Genomic DNA, 19,370 nt, shown 5'->3' with positions numbered 1-19,370 from the left:
TTTTGAAGCCGGCTTTTACGTAGGTGGGAACTGAACCATAGGGCATTATTTTGTAAGAAACCCTTGATGGAGGCCCAAATCACTGTCACATCCGAGACACTATTTTTAGTTAAATTTATAAATTCTGTCAGCTTTGTTCTCAGTTGTGTTAGAAATTGGTCGTTTTTTAGAAGGGTGGAGTTAAACCTCCACCTAGTAGCCTTATTTTTAATTTTGCCATAATTAAAAGTAGATATGTCTGGGTTGTGATCAGATAGATGTCTGGGAAAAAATTCTATTGAGTGTACCAAAGGCAGCAAACCGGGGGATATAAGAATGTAATCTATCCAAGAGAAAGTTTTATATCTTATGGAGAAGAAGCTATAGTCTTTAGCAGATGGATTATGCACCCTCCACACATCAGTTAAATTTAAATCCATTAGAAAAAGGTTAAGTGCTTTGGAAGCAGATTCTTGAGAGTTTGATATAGTTGAGGAAGATTTATCAAGATTATTGTTTACCAAAGCATTCATGTCCAAAACAACATATAGTTGGTAGTCTCTTAGCTTCAGTAATTGTGAGGTAATTGAGGGAAAAAATTCAACCTCGAATATACTTGGGGCATATAGACTAATGAATGCAACTTTTTGACACTGAATGGATGTACAGCAAAAAGCTAGACATCCTTCATGGTCGGCACCAGTCCTTTCAATTGATACATTAATACCACGTGATATTAATATCATAACTCCTTTCGTATGAGAACCATCATCTGATGCCACAACAGGTTTATAAAAGCAGTTTTGAACCCTGGGAATGTCATTAGTTTTAAGATGTGTTTCCTGTAACAGCGCAATATCTATTTTCTTTCTGCATAAGAAATCCAAAACCTTTGAACGCTTGTAGGGAGAGTTTAATCTTCTAACATTAAATGATACAATAGTAAGATTTTCTAATTTATCTGTGTTGCTCATCTTCCCCTGGATCTGTTGTTGTAAGTTGGTGGTGGAGTTCTGAGTTACCCCCTTCCCAAACCCCCTCCCACCACCCCTCACATACATCCCTTAACTTTGTAACATCTGTGAGTGTCACTTTAGCAATGTCAGACACTGAACATTAACTGCCCCCCTCTAGCACCAACAAATTAGAAAGGCAAAGCAGTTCTCATTGACAATCATATCAACGAGACAAGAAAAATAAACCTGGTCAAACCCATTAACCTATATAATTAAAACCATTCCCGTCTCAAATATGATATAACACATAATCAAGACCCCGACAGCTCTCTTGCGGGAGACTGTTGCTTTAATAGACCGTCACTTAGCAATGGCGCCAGTGAGGTCTTATCTGGCACCCAGAAACGTAAATAAGTCTACTGGAGACATAACCCGAAATAAACACATTTCTGTTTTTCAGCTTCATTCCTGATGAAGTATGACAGTTGGGTGTATTGAATATCATCTTAGAAAGTAAAAGATAAAAAGTATATTCTAGGCGGATTTATATCACCTTACCATATTATCCTTGTACTAACAAATTAACTGAGCCATTACCTTAAAACTCTGACCTGCAATACTCAGAGACAATTTGGCCCCTTAATTAACTAAATACAAAAGTGCATCAAATGACTTTCCAATAAAAGAATAACAAGAAAAATTCACACCTAGGACGTTAATTTGTCCGTGCCTGTTAGATTGTGCATATAGGCTGTTCTGAGCTCTTCACGCAGTTCCATCTCCTCCCGAGGGGTGTGAGGACTTTGCCCAGGGTCTTCTTCCATACCTCCCAGCACCGATGATTTCAGAGCTTCTTTCGCTTCCTCTGCCGAGTTAAACAACATCTTCGTGCTCTTGATATTCACTCTCAAAATCGCCAGTTATATGAGGAACGAGTCGATCCCCTTCTGTTGAAACTTAGCACAGATCTTCTTCTATTCCTGCTGTTGCTGCATCGTGCCGGGGCCGTAGTCAGCAAAGAACTGCAGCTGGGTGCCAACAGGGAGAGTAGGTTTGGCTTTCCTCATGCCCTCCAGGATAGACTGTCGGTCAGTGTACTGTAGAAGCCTAAACACCATGGTGTGCGGTCTTGAGGTGTTGTTGGAGAAGATCCTATATACTCTTGTGATCTCCAATGGAGTGTTGCGGGAATTCTTGAGCATTGGAATCCAATTAGGCAGCATCTCCTGGAGGTAACCTCTTGGATCATTGCCCTCAGCACCTGTCGGTAAGTTAACCAGCCACACATTGTTTCTCCTGGATCTGTCCTCCAAGTCGTTTAGCTTCTTCCATATCTTTGTCACCTCCGCGAGATAGGAGTTAGTCACTTTCTCATTCTTGCGTAAGCTAACCTGAATGCTGTCTATTTTGTTGAAGACCGTGCTAAATTTTTTAGCATGAATATCTGCTTGCTCCTTTAACGACTGGAGAATGTTGCCATTCTCTGCCATATGCTTCTGTATGGGATCGAGAGCCTTTTCCAGCGACTCCTTTAGCATGTGGGCTACCGTTTCTTGCAGCGATTCCATCTCCATTGCCATTGTTTGCTTAATTAGCATAGTTATTTCCTTGGATGAATCACTAGCTTGGTGTTGTTTGCTGGTGTCTTGTTTCTAGGCTGAATTTGGAACTTTTTTTGAGGTCATGTCTTTAATTAGATTTTTCTCCAACTCAACCTTGTATTAAGACTGTCTATGAGCCCTAAAGAATGTGAAAAAGGGGAGATATATGTCAGCGCTCAGTGCTGTGCTGCCATCTTGCCTCGTCCCTCACCGGAAGTCTCAGTAACTTTAAATTATTCATTCATATCATTTCAGAGGAATTTCCTGGACCCAGCATATAAGCACAATTATGAAGAATGCACAGCAGTGTCTCCACTTCCTTAGGAGTTTGCAAAGATTAAACAGGACATCCAGAACTTTGACAAACTTGTTCAGATGTGTAATGGTGAGTATATTGACTGACTGCATCACAGCCTGATATGGGAACACCGATGCCCTTGAATGGAAAATCCTACAAAAACGAGTGAATATAGCCCAGTCCATCAGGGGTAAAGCCTTGAGCACAACATTGAGCACATCTACAGTTGTTGCAGGAAAGCAGCGTCCACCGTCAGGTATCCCCCACCCCACCACTTAGCTCTCTTCTCACTCCTGCCATTAGAAAGATGGTACAGAAGCCTCAGGACTCATAACACTAGGTTCAGGAACAGTTATTACCCCTCAACCATCAGGTTTTTGAACAAAAGGAGATAACTTCATTTGCCCCATCATTCAACAGTTCCCATAACCTGTGGATTCATTTTCAAAGACTCTTCACCTCATGTTCTTGATATTTATTGCTTATTTCTTTTTTTTTCTTTTTGTATTTGCACAGTTAGTTGTCTTTTGCAATCTGGTTGTCCACCCTATTGTTTTGTTCTTTCATTGATTCTATTATGGTTATTGGATTTATCAACTATGCCCACAAAAAATGAATTTCAGATTTTATATGGTGACGCATACATACTTTGATAATAAATTTACTTTGAATTTTGAAATTAAATCATTGGTTTTTAGTCTGGATACAATTCATCTGTGCAGTGCTTTGTCTTGTCTAAGGTCAGTACTACTAGGCAATATGATTAAAAGTTGTTTTCCTTTTAGCTTTCTTTGGTTATCTCATAGAATAAATGTGGATTACACAACCCTAGCAACCAATGAACCAGAAGCAATTGAGTGCAGTTGGAAAAGAAAAAGCAAACAAATTCTATCACCAGGAAGTCGACTTTGAAGTACATTCCCAATATGCAGTTCCCTTCATAAGTCCTTATTTCATCTTACCTTTCTCCCTATGCAATATTCCATGGGTTATAACAAATATAAAATTGAACTTTTTTTGGAATCTTTCTTTTACTTTGTTGCTATAATGAATTGGAAACAATGGCAATTTTGTGGTCAACAAAGATCCGCTAGTCTTGTGAGACCATGGATCTGTACCTGGATGGTCTTCAGGGCGTAGGCCTGGGCAAGGTTGTATGGAAGACTAGCAGTTGCCCATGCAGCAAGTCTCCCCTCTCCACGACACCGATGTTGTTCAAGGGAAGGGCAAGTGCCAATACAGCTTGGCACCGGTGTCATCGGAGGAGTTGCCAGAACGAGGTTGAAGGCAATGTCGGACTGCCTTAGGGACTCCAGCTCCAGATTTGTCCTTAGGGTTTACTCCTGAAGCTTTTCCCATGAGTGGATATGGCCGCACAGCAACAGAGATTTGAAATCAGAGTTTTCCCTCTCTCAGTTGGACTGCCTTCCCAGGCTGATGAGCTCCACCTACCCGAAGCACTGGTTTTAAGGCGCCAGGACCCGCCTTCGCCCCTTCTCCTATCGGTAGAAATAGTTCCGCCGGGCTTAGAGGCTAAGCCACACGAGAAGGCCAGGAGTTGGACTTGGTTGTCAGAGGCTATTTGAGGCGCATGCCGTGAGGAGCACTTTTAGGTAGTGGGAGCTTGTCCCCACTACCACTCCTCGGCCTGACAACCACAACTTAAATTAATGGTGTACTACAAAAAGCTGTGGACACAGACAGGCCAAACTTGAAAGCAGCCTGGCTCAGCATGGGAATAGCCATCCTGCCCCTCTCCCCCTCCATTGATAACATTTACTGGAAGTGATGCCTCAAGATGGTGGCATCTAATATCAAGGATCCTCACCATTTGGGGCATGCCCTCTTCTCACTTCTACTATCAGGCAGGAGGTACAGAAGCCTGAAGCCCCACACAAACATGTTCAGCAGCACACTAGGAACCACCTCTTATATTACCATAGTGAATACAAGAGATTCTGCACATGGAAGAAATTTTAAGAAACACACGCAAAATGCTGAAAGATTTAACTTGCTGAGTTCCTCCAGCATTTAGTGTGTGAGTCTCCAATTGTGTCTTGCTTTGCATTTTTGCTTTGCACTTGAATAGTCTTTTTCTTCCTCTCTCTTCACTGCTTGTATCATTTATGTATAACTTATATTTCAGATATTGTCTATTATTGTCTATACATACTCTATATGCTGTTGATGCTGCTACAAAGAAGTTCATTTTTATTTCACCTCCACCTCACCATTCTTGTGCACTTGACAATAAACTTGCCTTGATTTGAAGACACATCACACAAAAGTGTGCTCAAGCAATATGTAATACCAATCCAGTTTAGGAGACATTTGCAGGGGCAACCATAAGCTTTGTCAGATACGTAGATTTTAAGGAACACAGTACAGGAAGTAACAGAGATTAGAGTGGTGAAATTGCCAGGGAGGGGAATTCCAGCACTTTGATCTTCAGCAGCTGAAGGAATGTTCTCCAATGATTAAGCAAGAATAATTGAGGAAATCCTACATGCCAAGAAATACATGTAAAACTCTAAAGGGTGTAGGGGGCATTATAGATTAAGGATGAGCTGTCTACCTGAGAGATGCCCACTGACTCCAAAAGCCTCAACACCTTGGCTCTTTGTATTGAGTAGTGTGTTATGGAATGACCCTCCAGATCATCAGCCAAACTCCTAGTTCCATTCACAGAAATATTTCAGACTGCATGACTCTCACCCACTAAGTCCTCCAGAACACATGTAATTAGGGAGAGCTCCTTTAACTCCCTTGAGTGCAACCATTGGTGGAGAAACAGTTTGCGCACCTGCTGCGGAGCAGCAGACCACCAGTGCATTAAATGTCCACTGCTCCTAGGAAAAAGGAACTCCAGTTTAAGACAAGGGGCTTGATAAGCTTTCCTTGGCCCCTTGTTCCAGCGCCACAGCTGGTCTCACCCTCTCCATCCTCCTCCTCACTTTGCCGGATCCACATGCACAGGAGGATCCAGTGGATTTCAGCGCAGCAGATGACTTTCTGGATTGCACTCTGTGTGTACAGCTTTGAATCCTTAACAAAACTATCTCTCTCCCCTTCAACATCATGACCATTGACAAACATTCCTTGGAATCTAGGAAAGTAAGAGTGCATACATGCCTGTGCACATGAGTGTCGGAGAGCACCGGGAGTCCATCCAATTCCTCCTAATCAACCCACCCAATACTCCTCTCATATTGAGTTACCTCTGGCTCTCCACTCGCAACCCTCATTTTGCCTGGTCATCTGGTTTGTTGCTGAGTTGGGGACCCACCTGCTTACAAATTCAGTTGGCATCACTTCGGTCTTAGTTCCCAGTGCCCATTGAATTAATTCTTTTCAAGATGTCCTCTTGCTATCTATGAAGGTTTACAAGTAGCACAGGCAGTTGTACTGCTCTCTCACACTTCAAAACGACTCAGGTTCAAACCTGACCTGTTGTGTTGGTGGTATGGAGTTTCTGTGTCACCAGAGTGAGTGCATTGATTTTTTATTGGGTGCCTGGGTTTCCTCTCACATCCCAAAGAAGATCTGTTTGCTAGATTAATAGTAAACTGCAAATTACCTCTACTGTTAGATGGCAGGAGAATCTAGAGATGATGGGTGTGTGAGTAAGAAAAGGTTACAGGGAGCTATCTCAGTGGGCTGAATGGCCTCCCTTTAGTCATTAGATAGTGACATAAAATGAACTAAACATTACATCTCAAAGCTACTGCAGAAACAGATGGGTGTTTATTTTTCAGACATTTTCATCCACCTCAGCAACATGTAGTCATAGAGAATATACAAGCGTAGTACGGACTATATGGACAGAAGACATAGTTGCCCTGACTACTTACAAGTACAGAGGCTATAGCATAATAGAATGTCAGCCACACTACTCTGGGTGCTGAGTCAGAACCCGTCACTGGAGTCAAACAGGACTGTAGAATTGCACAGACCCTGTTTGTCATCTTCATTATAACCATCCTTCACCTCATTGGCCAAGACCCTGCACTAGAAATCCCAATCATGTATAGAATGGACAGCAAGCTCTTCAACCTCAGCTGATTCAAAACTGAGATCAAGGTCGACACCACCACCATCATGGAGCTTCAGTAGGCAGATGACAACACCATCACAGCACACTCTGCAGAAGACCTCCAATGTGTCTTGAATGCCTTTTCCAAGGTGTAGGGGGTCTTGATTTGAATATAAAAATGACACCAGTCCTAGATCAGCCACTGCCTCTCCATTCTTTTACCTAGTCCTCTATAAAAGTTGACAATATAGTCCTTGAAAATGTAAACCACTTTCCCTACCTTAACAGCATTCTCTCCTCAAAAGCAGACATCGCCTCAGAGATCAACCACCACCGGAGTAGTGCTAGTGGAGCCTATGCAAGATTAAGGAAATGAGTCTTTGAAGACCATGACCTACAGGTAGAGACAAAACTTTTGGTCAATAGAACAGTCGTCCCTTTTAATGTATGTGCCTAAACAATTGACTACCTACAAAAGACACCTGAAATTCCTGGGGTAAAAAAAACACCAACCAACCTTACAAAAGATCTTGAGGATCAGGCACACGAACATCTGTATACTGAAGGAGGCCAACACGAACAGCGTCTCCACCACAATAATGCAACTCCAACTCCAATGTATGGATCATGTCATCTGGATGCTTAACACTTGTCTCCCCAAACAAATACTTTATTCCCAGTTGAAGGAAGTTCAGTGAGCCACCGGTGGGCAAAGGAAATGCTTCAATGATAACATCAAAATCAGCCTGATTGAATACAGCATTGCATCTAAAAACTGGGAAGGTTTTGCACTCAATAGGTACACCTTGAGGAAATTTGTTCATGAATGAGCTGTGCTACATGAGAGTGACCTCCACTGTGCCAAAGAGAACAAGCGGCAGCTGTGAAAGGAGAGACTGAACAACCAAAAGACCCAGCTGTTAACCACAGCTATCACTTACTCTTGCCAACATTGCTGCAGAATATATGGATCCCAGATCAGCCTCTAGAGCCACCTGAGGACCCACAAATAGACACCCCCCTAGGAGAATATCATACTCAACTCGAGTGATTGCACTATTAGTAAAGGCACAGGACCTTCACCCCAATGAGCTGAGTGTCCATGCTGACCACATTATCCACCTGGCCAGCCCTAATTTCTTGTGCTCGGCCCTTGTCACTCCAGGACCTGCCCCTGTATGCACCTATCCAGAGCTTCATAAATGATACTGTTGGAGCTACTTCAACCACCTCCTCTGGCAACTTATTCCATATCTCAAGCATGAGAAAATATGCAGATGCTCGAAATCCAAGCAGCACACACAAAATGCTGGAGGTCAGGCAGCGTCTATGAAAAAGGATAAATAGATGCTGAGACCCTTCTTCAGGACTCAATTTTAATAAGTGAACATGTTGTGTGTGCTATTCTATATCTATTGTTTCCTTCTGTTATATCAAGTATGGTTATCTCCCCTCTCCATTCTTTTGGCTACAACATCCCTCTACTAGAACAATTGCGACTTTAAGGAAGTTAGGTGGTCATTACTTCCAGGTACCGACTCGATAGTTCTCCTTGGTGTTGGTGAGATTTTGAGCATAATAAGTGAATCCTCTTTCAAGTATTCAGATTTCCCATTGTTCAATGAAGAAGAAAGAAGAAAGCCCTTAACTCCGAGTGGAGTTATCGGGACGCTGTCATGATGGCGTTTTTTTTTAGTAGGCCTTCTTATTTTTATGAGGCCAAGTTGCTAGCTCGATGCTCAACCCAGCACAGATGGAAAGCGTGCAAGGGAGCCGGCAGGATTCGAACTCGCGAGCCTTTGCTCCGAAGTCCAGCGCTGATACCACTAATCTACCAGCCAGCTCATTGTTCAATGGTACAGGTGAAAACATTGTTTCTATTATATAACTATTATTTAGTTATTCCATCATTCATGATCTTTATCAAACCAGGTGCATAAAACTGATTTGCTCATTCAGTAAATTAATATCGTTGAGCCTTTCGAATTAATGTATTACTGTGTTTGCATGTGTGGTTTATAGGAAGAGCAATGGTAAAGAAGCAACAAAATTGAACACTAGATTCTTCTAATGTGGAATAAGTTTTCTACTGTGTTAATTTCAAACATTAACAATTCAACCATGACTATTGCTAGAAAATTAATTCATGTGTTGATTTGTGGTAAACAGATCTCAAAGTTCAAAATTCATACTCAAATCTCCTGTGACATTACTTCATAGTTGTACACGTACCTGCACTTGTGCAATTTCCATCAGTAAAATCCTCCACAGACTACATTCCCGTAGTCTTGACTAGAATCTGTAGTAAATGCATTCAGTGAGAGGAAGGAAGGTTAAGGACAAGGCAATTAGATTACTAGTGTGATACTTCAAGGATTTGTCACAAAGAATGGGGAATATATATTTAACTTCATTGTCCAACAGACCGTATCAATTGTGAAACAGCTCATTTAGAAGAATCTGATCCAAGTAATCAGAAAAATAGTACCATATAATTTCTTCCAAATGACAGCAAACCATTTGTCCCTTACTCGGAATTCAGTTACAGGAGTTCATATCCAGTGAGACTCTATTCATGATGTAAAATTAAATTGGCATGGAATTTCCACAGGGAGTTCTTTCATTTGTCTGATGTGACTTTGGCTGAAGAGCTGTGGAAGTCCTCGGAAGATAGTGTGAATACAGCTCCAGGACATGTCAGCTACTGAACTGCAATGAACATAGTCAGTTTCTGAAGTTAGATTCAGAAACAAAAGATTATATAGTATATTTTGTGAGCCCTGTACAACCTTTGGGGCTCCCAATGAGCCACTAAGAACCACGTAACCAGCTACTGTAGGTGAATTATTGCCGTACCAATTGAGATACTATTATATGTATTTTGACAGCAGGCTATAATTATCAGGTTTGGTCTGCAAACTCCGTCTCTGTGTTTATCGTTTGAGGGCTTAGTAATGTTTTCCCCTTCTAAGAATGTCATAATTCGCAGTGAAAGGCTTTCCCCGACACTTCATTATTTGAACTCATTCATTACTCTGCTGCTGTTATCCAAACTTATAGCAAATTTCCTTCTCTGATCAGCACTCTGCAGCTACGTACATCACCAGCCAACACCATCTCTGTTTTAAGGGTGTGTTTGAAAACCTAAATGGAAATGATTTAAACTATTAAGTTATAATTCTGGCAACTATGAATTATTCTCAAATAAATTTAAAAAATTAGATTTTTCACTTTCAGTAAGTTTCCTGTCTTTTCTTAATATAGTATTTCTTTTCTTTGTCTATTGGTATTTTTTTTAACTTTTCCTATTGCTTTCTCAGTGCCTTTCAACTATTTGTTCAGAGCTTCATTTTTTTTTAGCCTGCCAACTTGAGGACAAATATTGAGAGTGACCCAACAGTGTGGAAATTTCGGCCCATAATAGGCTTGTAGATCAGTGAGGACTCATCTTCCAGCACTTGGCCTATAGCCTTCTATTCAAAGGTGTTCAAGTGTTCATCTGCATACCTTTTTGAAGCTGTCAGCAACTTGGCTTCTAGCACTCCTTCCGGCTGTGTACCCCTGGTTCTCACCGCTTTCTGGTGAGAATATTCTGCTTCCACCATATCCCCACTAAATATTTTACCCCTTTCCCTATGTCCACGTTGTCATAATGTATTCAGTTCTGAGGAGGAGAAAACAGAGAACATAGAACACAGCACAGCACAGACCCATTGGCTCAATCTAGCCCTTACCTCCCATATATCCCTCTTTTTTATTTTATCCATTTACCTAAGAGTCTCTTAAATATCCTCTATATATCTGCCTCTACCACCATTCCTGGCAGCAGGTTCCATACACATACCACTCTCTGTGTAAAACCTACCTCTGGTATCTTCCTTCCACTTTTCTCCAGTCATCTTAAAATTGTGCCCCTTCATATGAGCTATTTCTACCCCAGGGAGAATTCTCCAGCTGTCCACTCTATTTATGCATCTTATCATCTTGTACATCTCTCATCCTCCTTCACTACAAAGAGAAAAGCCTTAGCTTGCTCAACCTATCCTCATAGACGTGCTCCCTAAGCCAAGCGGCATCCTGGTAAATCTCCCCTGCACCCTTAATGAAGCATCTCAGGTGAGCTCTGAATCCTATCACTGTAACCTACAACAACCTTTTACACTATCAACAACACGAGCACCCATCATATCAACTGAAAACTTGCTAACCCACCCCCCCCACTCCAAGTCATTTATAAAAATCACAAAAAGCAGGGGTTCCAGAACAGTTCTCTGTGCAATACCACCACTCACTGATCTCGAGACAAAATATGCTCTGTCTTCTACAACCCTCTGCCTTCTATGGCCAAGCCAAGTCTGAATTGACACAGACACGTTTCCCTGGGTCTCAATACCTCCTGACTTTCTGAATGAGACTACTGTGGGGATTCTTGTCAAATACCTTACTAAAATTCATATACCCCACATCCACGGTTCAACATTCATCAATTTGTTTTGTCACTTCCTCAAGGAATCCAGTCAGGTTCGTGAGGCAACACCCATACTTCACAAAAGCATGGTGACTATCCCCAATCCAACTAGGGTTCTCCAAATGCTCATAATTCCTGCCTCCATGAAGCCTCTCTTATAGTTTGCCTATCACTGAAGTAAGACAGGTCCTAGTGTTTTCCCAGGAGTAATATTTGCCACCCTCCAGTCTTCTGGTACTACACCGGTGGACAGTGAAGAAGAAAAAATGATCACCAATAGCACAGCAACCTCTTCTCTCACTTTCTGTGGTAACCTGAGATACACCGTGTCTGTCTCTGGGACTTATCTATCCTGACGTTTTTAAAAGGTCCAGCACTTCCTATTTCTTACCATTGGCATGTTCCAGCATATTAGCCCGTTCTATGCTATTCTCACCCTTGTCAATGTCCCTCTCACTGCTGAATACTGAAGAAAAATATTAATTAAGGACATCCCTACCTCCTCGGACTGCAGCCACATTTTTCCTCTTTTATCCCTGATCTGTCCTACCCCAACACTGGCTATCCTGCTCTTCTTCTCGTATGTGTGGAATGCCTTGGGGTTTTCCTTAATCCTACTCACCAAGCCTACTCATTTTCCCTTCCAGTTCTCTTAAGTCCCTCTTTCGCTCCTTCGTGGTTTTCTTGTATCTCTCTGGAGCCCGACCTGATCCTTCTTTCGCAAACCTTACGTATGCTTCTTTCTTCCCCCGACTTAGTTTTCCACTTACTTTATCAAGCATGGTTCCCTCACCCTATCATTCTTTCCCTGTTTTAATGGAAATAATCAATCCAGAATTCTGTGCAAGTGTTCCTGAAGTAACCTGCACATTTTTATTGTGCATATCCCTGAGTACATTTATTCCCTACTTATCCTCCCAAGTTCCTGCCTACTAGCATCCATGCAGTCAAGAGGAGAATATGCACACTCCTTTACAGACACTGGTTGAATATGAAGCCTGATCGCTGATTGGTGGCACAGTAAGTTGTTGCACTGACATCTACGCTAGAGTGCTGATCTTACTCTCCATGTATCATACCCTATTCACTGCCTATCCTTCCTCATGTTATCTCTACACACTGCATGCAAGCTACACCACCCCAGAACCCATCACTCTGGTTCCAGTACCCTGCCAAGCTAGTTTAAATGCACTCCAACAATTCTTTCAAAACTGCCCACAGGGTTATTGGCCCCCCTTCGTATCATGTGTAACAAACTCCTTTTGTACAGGTCATACCTTCCCCAGAAGAAATCCCAAATGATCCACAAATCTAAAACCCTGCCCCTTGCACCAATTCTTCAGTCATGCGTTCTTTTGCCAAATCCTCATTGACACATGGTCCAGGTGCAATCCAGAAGTTACTACCCTTGAGGTCCTGCTTTTCAGTTTCCTACCTAGATAACTATATTACCACTATAGGACCTCTTCTCTTTACCGTACCTATGTTCTTGGTAACAATATATACTATGACTTCTGGCTACTCACACTATCCCTTAAGGCCTGATTTGAGGTATCTCGTACCATGGTACTTGGGAGGCAACGTCCTATCCAGGCGTTTCTTTAACATCCACGTATCACCACTTGGACCAAAAGGCCTGTTCCTGTGCTGTATTCTACCACTGTTCTCCCCCCACCTCCCAACTTCCCTTCTGTGCCATAGGAGCAGACTTGGTGTAGAAATCTTTCCCCTAGTTTCCCTTTGGCAGCTCTATCACCCATGATTTTTGATATCTCACTCATGTTCCCTCTTAACCCCCTCTGCTCCAAGGAGAACGGAACCACCCTTTCCATTCTCTCTGTAACTCATTGCTCCTTTCCAGGCAACATACTGGTGAATCTCCTCTGCATCCTCTCCAGTGTCATTGCATCTTCCTAATAGTGCAGTGATAAGAAATGAATAATCTAACTGAGATATGAACAAACTTTTATAAAGTTGGAGCATAATCTACCTGCTTTTATAGTTATTGCCCTGAGTAATGAGACCAGTAATAAGCCATCTGATAAAGGTCTTTTGACTTGCACACAAGGTCCCTTGTTCACCAATCCTTAGGACCTTACCATTCCATCTTCTATTTCTCAGCCCATTTCGCCAACACTTCGCAGCCTCAGACTATTCTCCGCTCTGTCAACAGTTCCACCTATCTTCATGTCATCTGCTAAGATATTGATCATACTGCCTACATCAACATCCAAACCATTCTCATATATTACAAGCAGCAAGGATTGCAGTACTGATTCATACACAACACCACTATTGACAGGCATCAAACTATAAAAACAGCCCTCTACCTTCAAACTCTGTATTGTACAAAAGTTAATGGATTTGGCCCAGTACATCATGGGTCAAGCTCTACCAAGCATTGGCCACATCTACATGAAATGCTGTCGTAGTAACACAGCATCCATCATCACAGATCCCCATCACCCAGGTCATGCTCTCTTCTCACTGCTGCCATCAGGTAGAAGGTACAAGAGTCTCAGGACTTGCACCACCAGGTTTAAGAACAGTTACTATCCCTCAACCATCAGGCTCTTGAATAGAAGGGGATAACTACACTCACTTGTTCTATCATTGAAATGTTCCCACAATCAATGATCTTACTTTAAGAACTCTTTATCTCATTATCTCATGTTCTCATTACTTATTGTGATTTATTTATATTTGCATCTGCACAGTTTGTTGTTTTCTGCACTCTGGTTGATCTTTCATTGATCCTGTTATAATTACTATTCGATAGATTTGCTGAGTATGACCACAGGAAAATGAATCTCAGGGTTGTATATGGTGACATATATGTACTTTGATAATAAAACTTACTTTGACTTTTATAGCCAAGTCAATTTTGGATCTAATTTGCCAAATTGCTGTGGGCCCCATGGGCACTAACCTGTTGGACCTATTTCCCATAAGTGATCTCGTTGGAGGCTTTAAATTACTCCTCATGTAATTTAATTGGTAATTGGCCCTGTATTGTCACATGTACTGAGATATAGTGAAACTATTGTTTTGCATTGCATCTCTACAAAAATATTTCAAAAATAGTGCATTGAGGTAATACAAATGTAAAATCAATAATAGAAAGCAGAATGTAGTGTTGCAGTTACAGTTACAGAGGAAGTCCAATGTGGGTGGACAATGAGGTGTAAGGGCCATGATGAGGTAGATTGTGAGGTGAAGTGTTCAACTTTTTCATAAGATGCACATCTGGGTATTTTGTTACCTCTTCAAGAGCGGGCTACAATGCCAGAAATGGTGACTTTAGAACCAAAGCTTCATCTGCTCTCTTAAATGGACAGAGAACATCCCACAACCACAACTGCTTAAACACACATTCTAAGAATCAGAATTGAAAGAAATGAAAGAAAGGCACACTTAGAGTACATTGTAAACAGCATAAATTAGCACTTATTTAAGCAAGAGTGACAAGAATCTCTTCAGTATCAAACTTTCTTTTACATTTCAAAGTTCAAAGTAAATTCATTATCAAAGTATATATTTGTCATCATATACTATCCTAAGTTTCATTTTCTTGTGGGCATTCACAGCAGATACAAAGAAAAACGGTAGAATCAATTAAAAACTGCACATGACAAAGACGGACAAACAACCAATGTGCAAAAGTTAACAAACTGTGCAAATACAAAACAAATAATAATAAAAATAATAATAATAATAATAAATAAGCAATAAATATCAAGAACATGAGTGTAGTGTCCTTAAGAGTAAGTCCATACATAGTGTAACGAGTTCAAATATGGGGTGAGTGAAGTTATCCCCTTTGGTTCCAGAGCCTTATCGTTGAGGGGTACTAACTGTTCCTGAACCAGGTGGTGTGGGACTTGGGGCTCCTTGATAGAAACAACAAGAAGAGATTATGGCCTAGATGATGGATACTACATTCCTGTGACAGCGCTCCTTGAAAATGTGCTCAGTGGTGGGAGTGCTTTCCATGTGTCGGACTGGGCTGTATCCATTACTTTTTGTCAGCTTTTCTGTTCAAGGGCATTGGTGTTTCCGTACCAGGCAATGATGGAACCAGTCTTCACTGTGCATCTATTGAAGGTTATCAAAGTTTTAGATGACATGCTGGATCTGAGCAAACTTCTAAGAAAGTAGAGGTGCTGCCGTTCCTTTCTTGTAATGGCAATTACGTGCTGGACCCAGGACAGATGGTCTAAAATGATAACGCTGAGGAATTTAAAGTTACTGACCCTATCCACCTCTGATCCCTTGATGATCCCTTGATTGCCATTTGGAAAACAACTGAAATACCTTAAACACAAGAGATTCTGCAGATGCTCAAAATCCAGAAAAACACATATTTTCTGCTAGAGGAACTCAGCAGATCGGGCAGTAGCAATGGTTTCCATTTGGAATATCATCTTTCAGAAACTTGAACTGAATGACTAATTCAAACAATGAAGGAAAAGTTTTATTTCAACTTTTGTTAATGAAAGAGATTCAGAAATTTCTGTCTTATTATACTGAAAATTGAATCAACATTTGCAAGAGATGTACAAGCCTACTTTCAAAAATTAAAAATTTTCGAACAATTATTGATCAAAACAAACCATTAGAAATTCTTTTTTGAGTTTCTAAGTTAAAAGTGTCTTCAAACAATATTTGAAACTAATTCTTTATATCAAACAAGGCATAAATGCCTTCTTCTCTTGAAGGCTAAATAAATTATGAATGGCTTTATAGTTGTTAATGAGTAATGCAGAATTTTCAACATCAAATGTTATGCTGAAATTTGACTGTGACGGAGAGCATTTGGTCGACACATTCCTTACATACACCTACCGTGCCTTGTCGTCCTGCTTTCATTGCACTGGGTGTACGCGATTCAATATCTTCCCCAGTATATTCTTATAATGGGTCCTAAACCGAGTTGATGCATGGATAGGGTTATAGTGCCTTTTCTGCCATACACAGTAGAGCAGGGGTCCCCAACCTTTTTCGCACTGCAGACCGGTTTCATATTGACAATATCCTTGTGGACCGGCCGACCCGAGGGGGGTGGGGGGAGAGGAGTAGGGTTGCTAACGGACAAGAGTAGCAGTCAAATACGCTGGGTTTACCCCCGAGAAAGACTACAATGACCATGAAGCCTTGCGCAGGCACCAGCGCGCATGCGTGACTTGCGCATGTGTGTACGATTTTATTCTACAAATCGTTTTTGGCGATTCTGTTCGGGGGGGGGGTTAATCACGACCAGAATATAGGTGATAAGTGGCTAATACACTCAATTTCCTTTCTAAAAGGGTTTATCTAACGAATTTAATATTAAACACACAGCGCATATTTTCCTCGCATGAATATAGCGATAAGTCAATTATCAGGGGAGCTTGAAGGAAGTGTTGAACGAACTTCCAGTAGAAGTGGTAGAGGCAGGTTCGATATTATCATTTAAGGAAAAATTGGATAGGCATATGGACAGGAAAGGATTGGAGGGTTATGGGCTGAGTGCAGGTCAGTGGGACTAGGTGAGTAGCGTTCGGCACGGACTAGAAGGGGAGAGATCGCCTGTTTCAGTGCTGTAATTGTTATATGGTTATATAAGTCACTTATAAGTCAATAGCATCATCACATTTTAAGTAACGTTAGGATATTAAACACGCAGTGCATATTTTCCCCGTATGAACATATGAAATCATTGCAACACACCAATATCGCTGAATCAGTGGGAACCCTGGGCTTGTTTTTCTGCATCAAGACAGTCCTATCGAGGGGTGATAGGAGACAGCGATACTCGAAGGGGGTTCCTTGTGTCCAGTCTATTCCGCAATTTAGTTTTCGTTGCATTCATTGCAGAGATATGTTGGAAATGGAAGCAAGGTTTTCAGTTGTTTCGTGGCTATCTCAGGATATTTAGCCTTGACTTTGATCCAGAATGCCAGCAGAGATGTTATGTCAAACATACTTTTCAGCCCGCTGTCACTTGCAAGCTCGAGGAGTTGATCTCCATCCCGCGCTGACATGGATGACGCGTGGGTAATGACCTCGCGTGCGTAATGGCTCAGCAGTGACCGTGACAAGGAATGAGGAAAGGTGCAGCTGACTCCTATCGCCAAATCATATCGCTTCCTCATGGCCCGGTAGCGCATGCTTTGCAGCCCGGTACCGGTCCGCGGCTCGGTGGATGGGGACCGCTGCAGTAGAGCATTCCATTTCTTTAGTAATGGGGATGTGTAAGGGTATACATGTGTTGTTTGTATACCATATTTAAGATAGATATTTCTGTTTATTTTATAATATGATTATAACTAAATTGTGAGGTGCATCATATTCTAATTCTGGTGTAGTTAAATAGTTCACAAGATGCAGCACAGATATGTCCTGCAGAAGAAGAAGTTCTCAAATGGCAGGGGTAGGCAAATGTGGCTGACAAAGGAAGTTAAGGACTGCATAAAAGCCCAGGAAAGGATGTATAAGACAGCAAAAGTGAGTGGGAAGTTAGATAATTGGGAAGCTTTTAAAATCCAACAAAAAGCAACTGAAAAAGCTATAAGAAGGGAAAGGAAAAAATATGAGGGCAGACTAGCCAATAATATAAAGCAGGATACCAAAAGATTTTCAGTTATATAATGAGTGAGAGTTGATATTGGACCACTGGAAAATGACGCTGCAGAGGAGAAATAGGCAAAGAAATGGCAGATAACCTTCATGGGTATTTTGCATCTGTCTTCACTGTAGAAGACAATAGCAATGTGCCAGAGGTCTGTAAGTGTCAACAAGCAGAAGTGAGCGCCATTGCTATGACAAAGGAAAAACCTTGAGGCAAACTCAAAGGTCTTAAGGTGGATAATCCACCTGGACCTTTTGGACTACATCCAAAAGTCCTGAGAGAGGTTGCTGAAGAGATAACGGATATTTCAAGAATCATTTGATTCTGGCATGGTCCCAGAAGGTTGGAAGATTGCAAATATCACTCCACTCTTTAAGAAGGAAGGACGACAAAAGAAAGGAAATTATAGGCCAGTTAGCCTAACCTTAGACGTTGGGACAGTGTTGGAGTCTATTATCAAGGATGAGGTTTCAAGTTACTTGGAGAATAATAATAAAATAAGTCTGCTTTCTGTAAAGGGAAACCTTGCCTGACAAATCTGTTAGGTCTTTGAGGAAAAAAACTAGCAGTGTGGACAAAGGAGAGGCAGTGAATGTCATTTACTTGGATTTTCAGAAGGCATTTCATCAGGTGTTACACATGAGCCTGCTTAACAAGATAAAATCCTCTGGTGTTACAAGAAGGATACTGGCATGGATAGCAGAATGACTGACAAGCAGGAGGCAGAGAGTGAGAATAAAAAGGGTCTTTTCTGATTGGCTGCCAGTGACGAGTGATGTTCCTCAGGGATCAGCAATGGGACTGCTGCTTTTCACATTGTTTGTCAGTGATTTAGATAATAGAATTGATGGCTTTGTGGCAAAGTTTACAGATGATATGAAGATAGGTAGAGGGATAGATAGTGCTGAGGAAGCAATATGAAGGCAGCAGGACTTAGACGAATTGGAAGAATGGGCAAAAAAGTGGCAGATGGAATACAGTATTGGGAAATGTATGATAATGTATTTTGGTCAAAAGAACTATAGTGCAGACTATTATATAAATGGTTTAAACATCAGAGATGAAGATGGACTTAGGAGTCTTCGTGTAAGACTCCCAGAAGGTTAATTTAAAAGGTTGAGTCTGTGGTAAAGAAGGAAAATGCATTTATTTCAAGGGGAATAGAATATTAAAAACAAGGAGATAATGCTGAACCTTTATAAGACACTATTTAGGTCGTACTTGGAATATCGTCAACAGTTTTAGGCCCCATATCTCAGAAAGGATTTGTTGTCATTGGAGAAAGTCCAGAGGAGTTTCACGAGGATGATTCCGGGAATGAAAGGGTTAACATGTGAGGAGTGTTTGGCAGCTTTGGGCCTGTACTCACTGGAATTTAGAGGACTACGTGCGGATCTCATTGAAACCTACAGAATATTGGAAGGA

This window comes from Mobula hypostoma, chromosome 5, assembly GCF_963921235.1.
Source record: "Mobula hypostoma chromosome 5, sMobHyp1.1, whole genome shotgun sequence".
Taxonomy (NCBI): domain Eukaryota; kingdom Metazoa; phylum Chordata; class Chondrichthyes; order Myliobatiformes; family Myliobatidae; genus Mobula; species Mobula hypostoma.
This window is presented reverse-complemented; position numbering follows the sequence as displayed.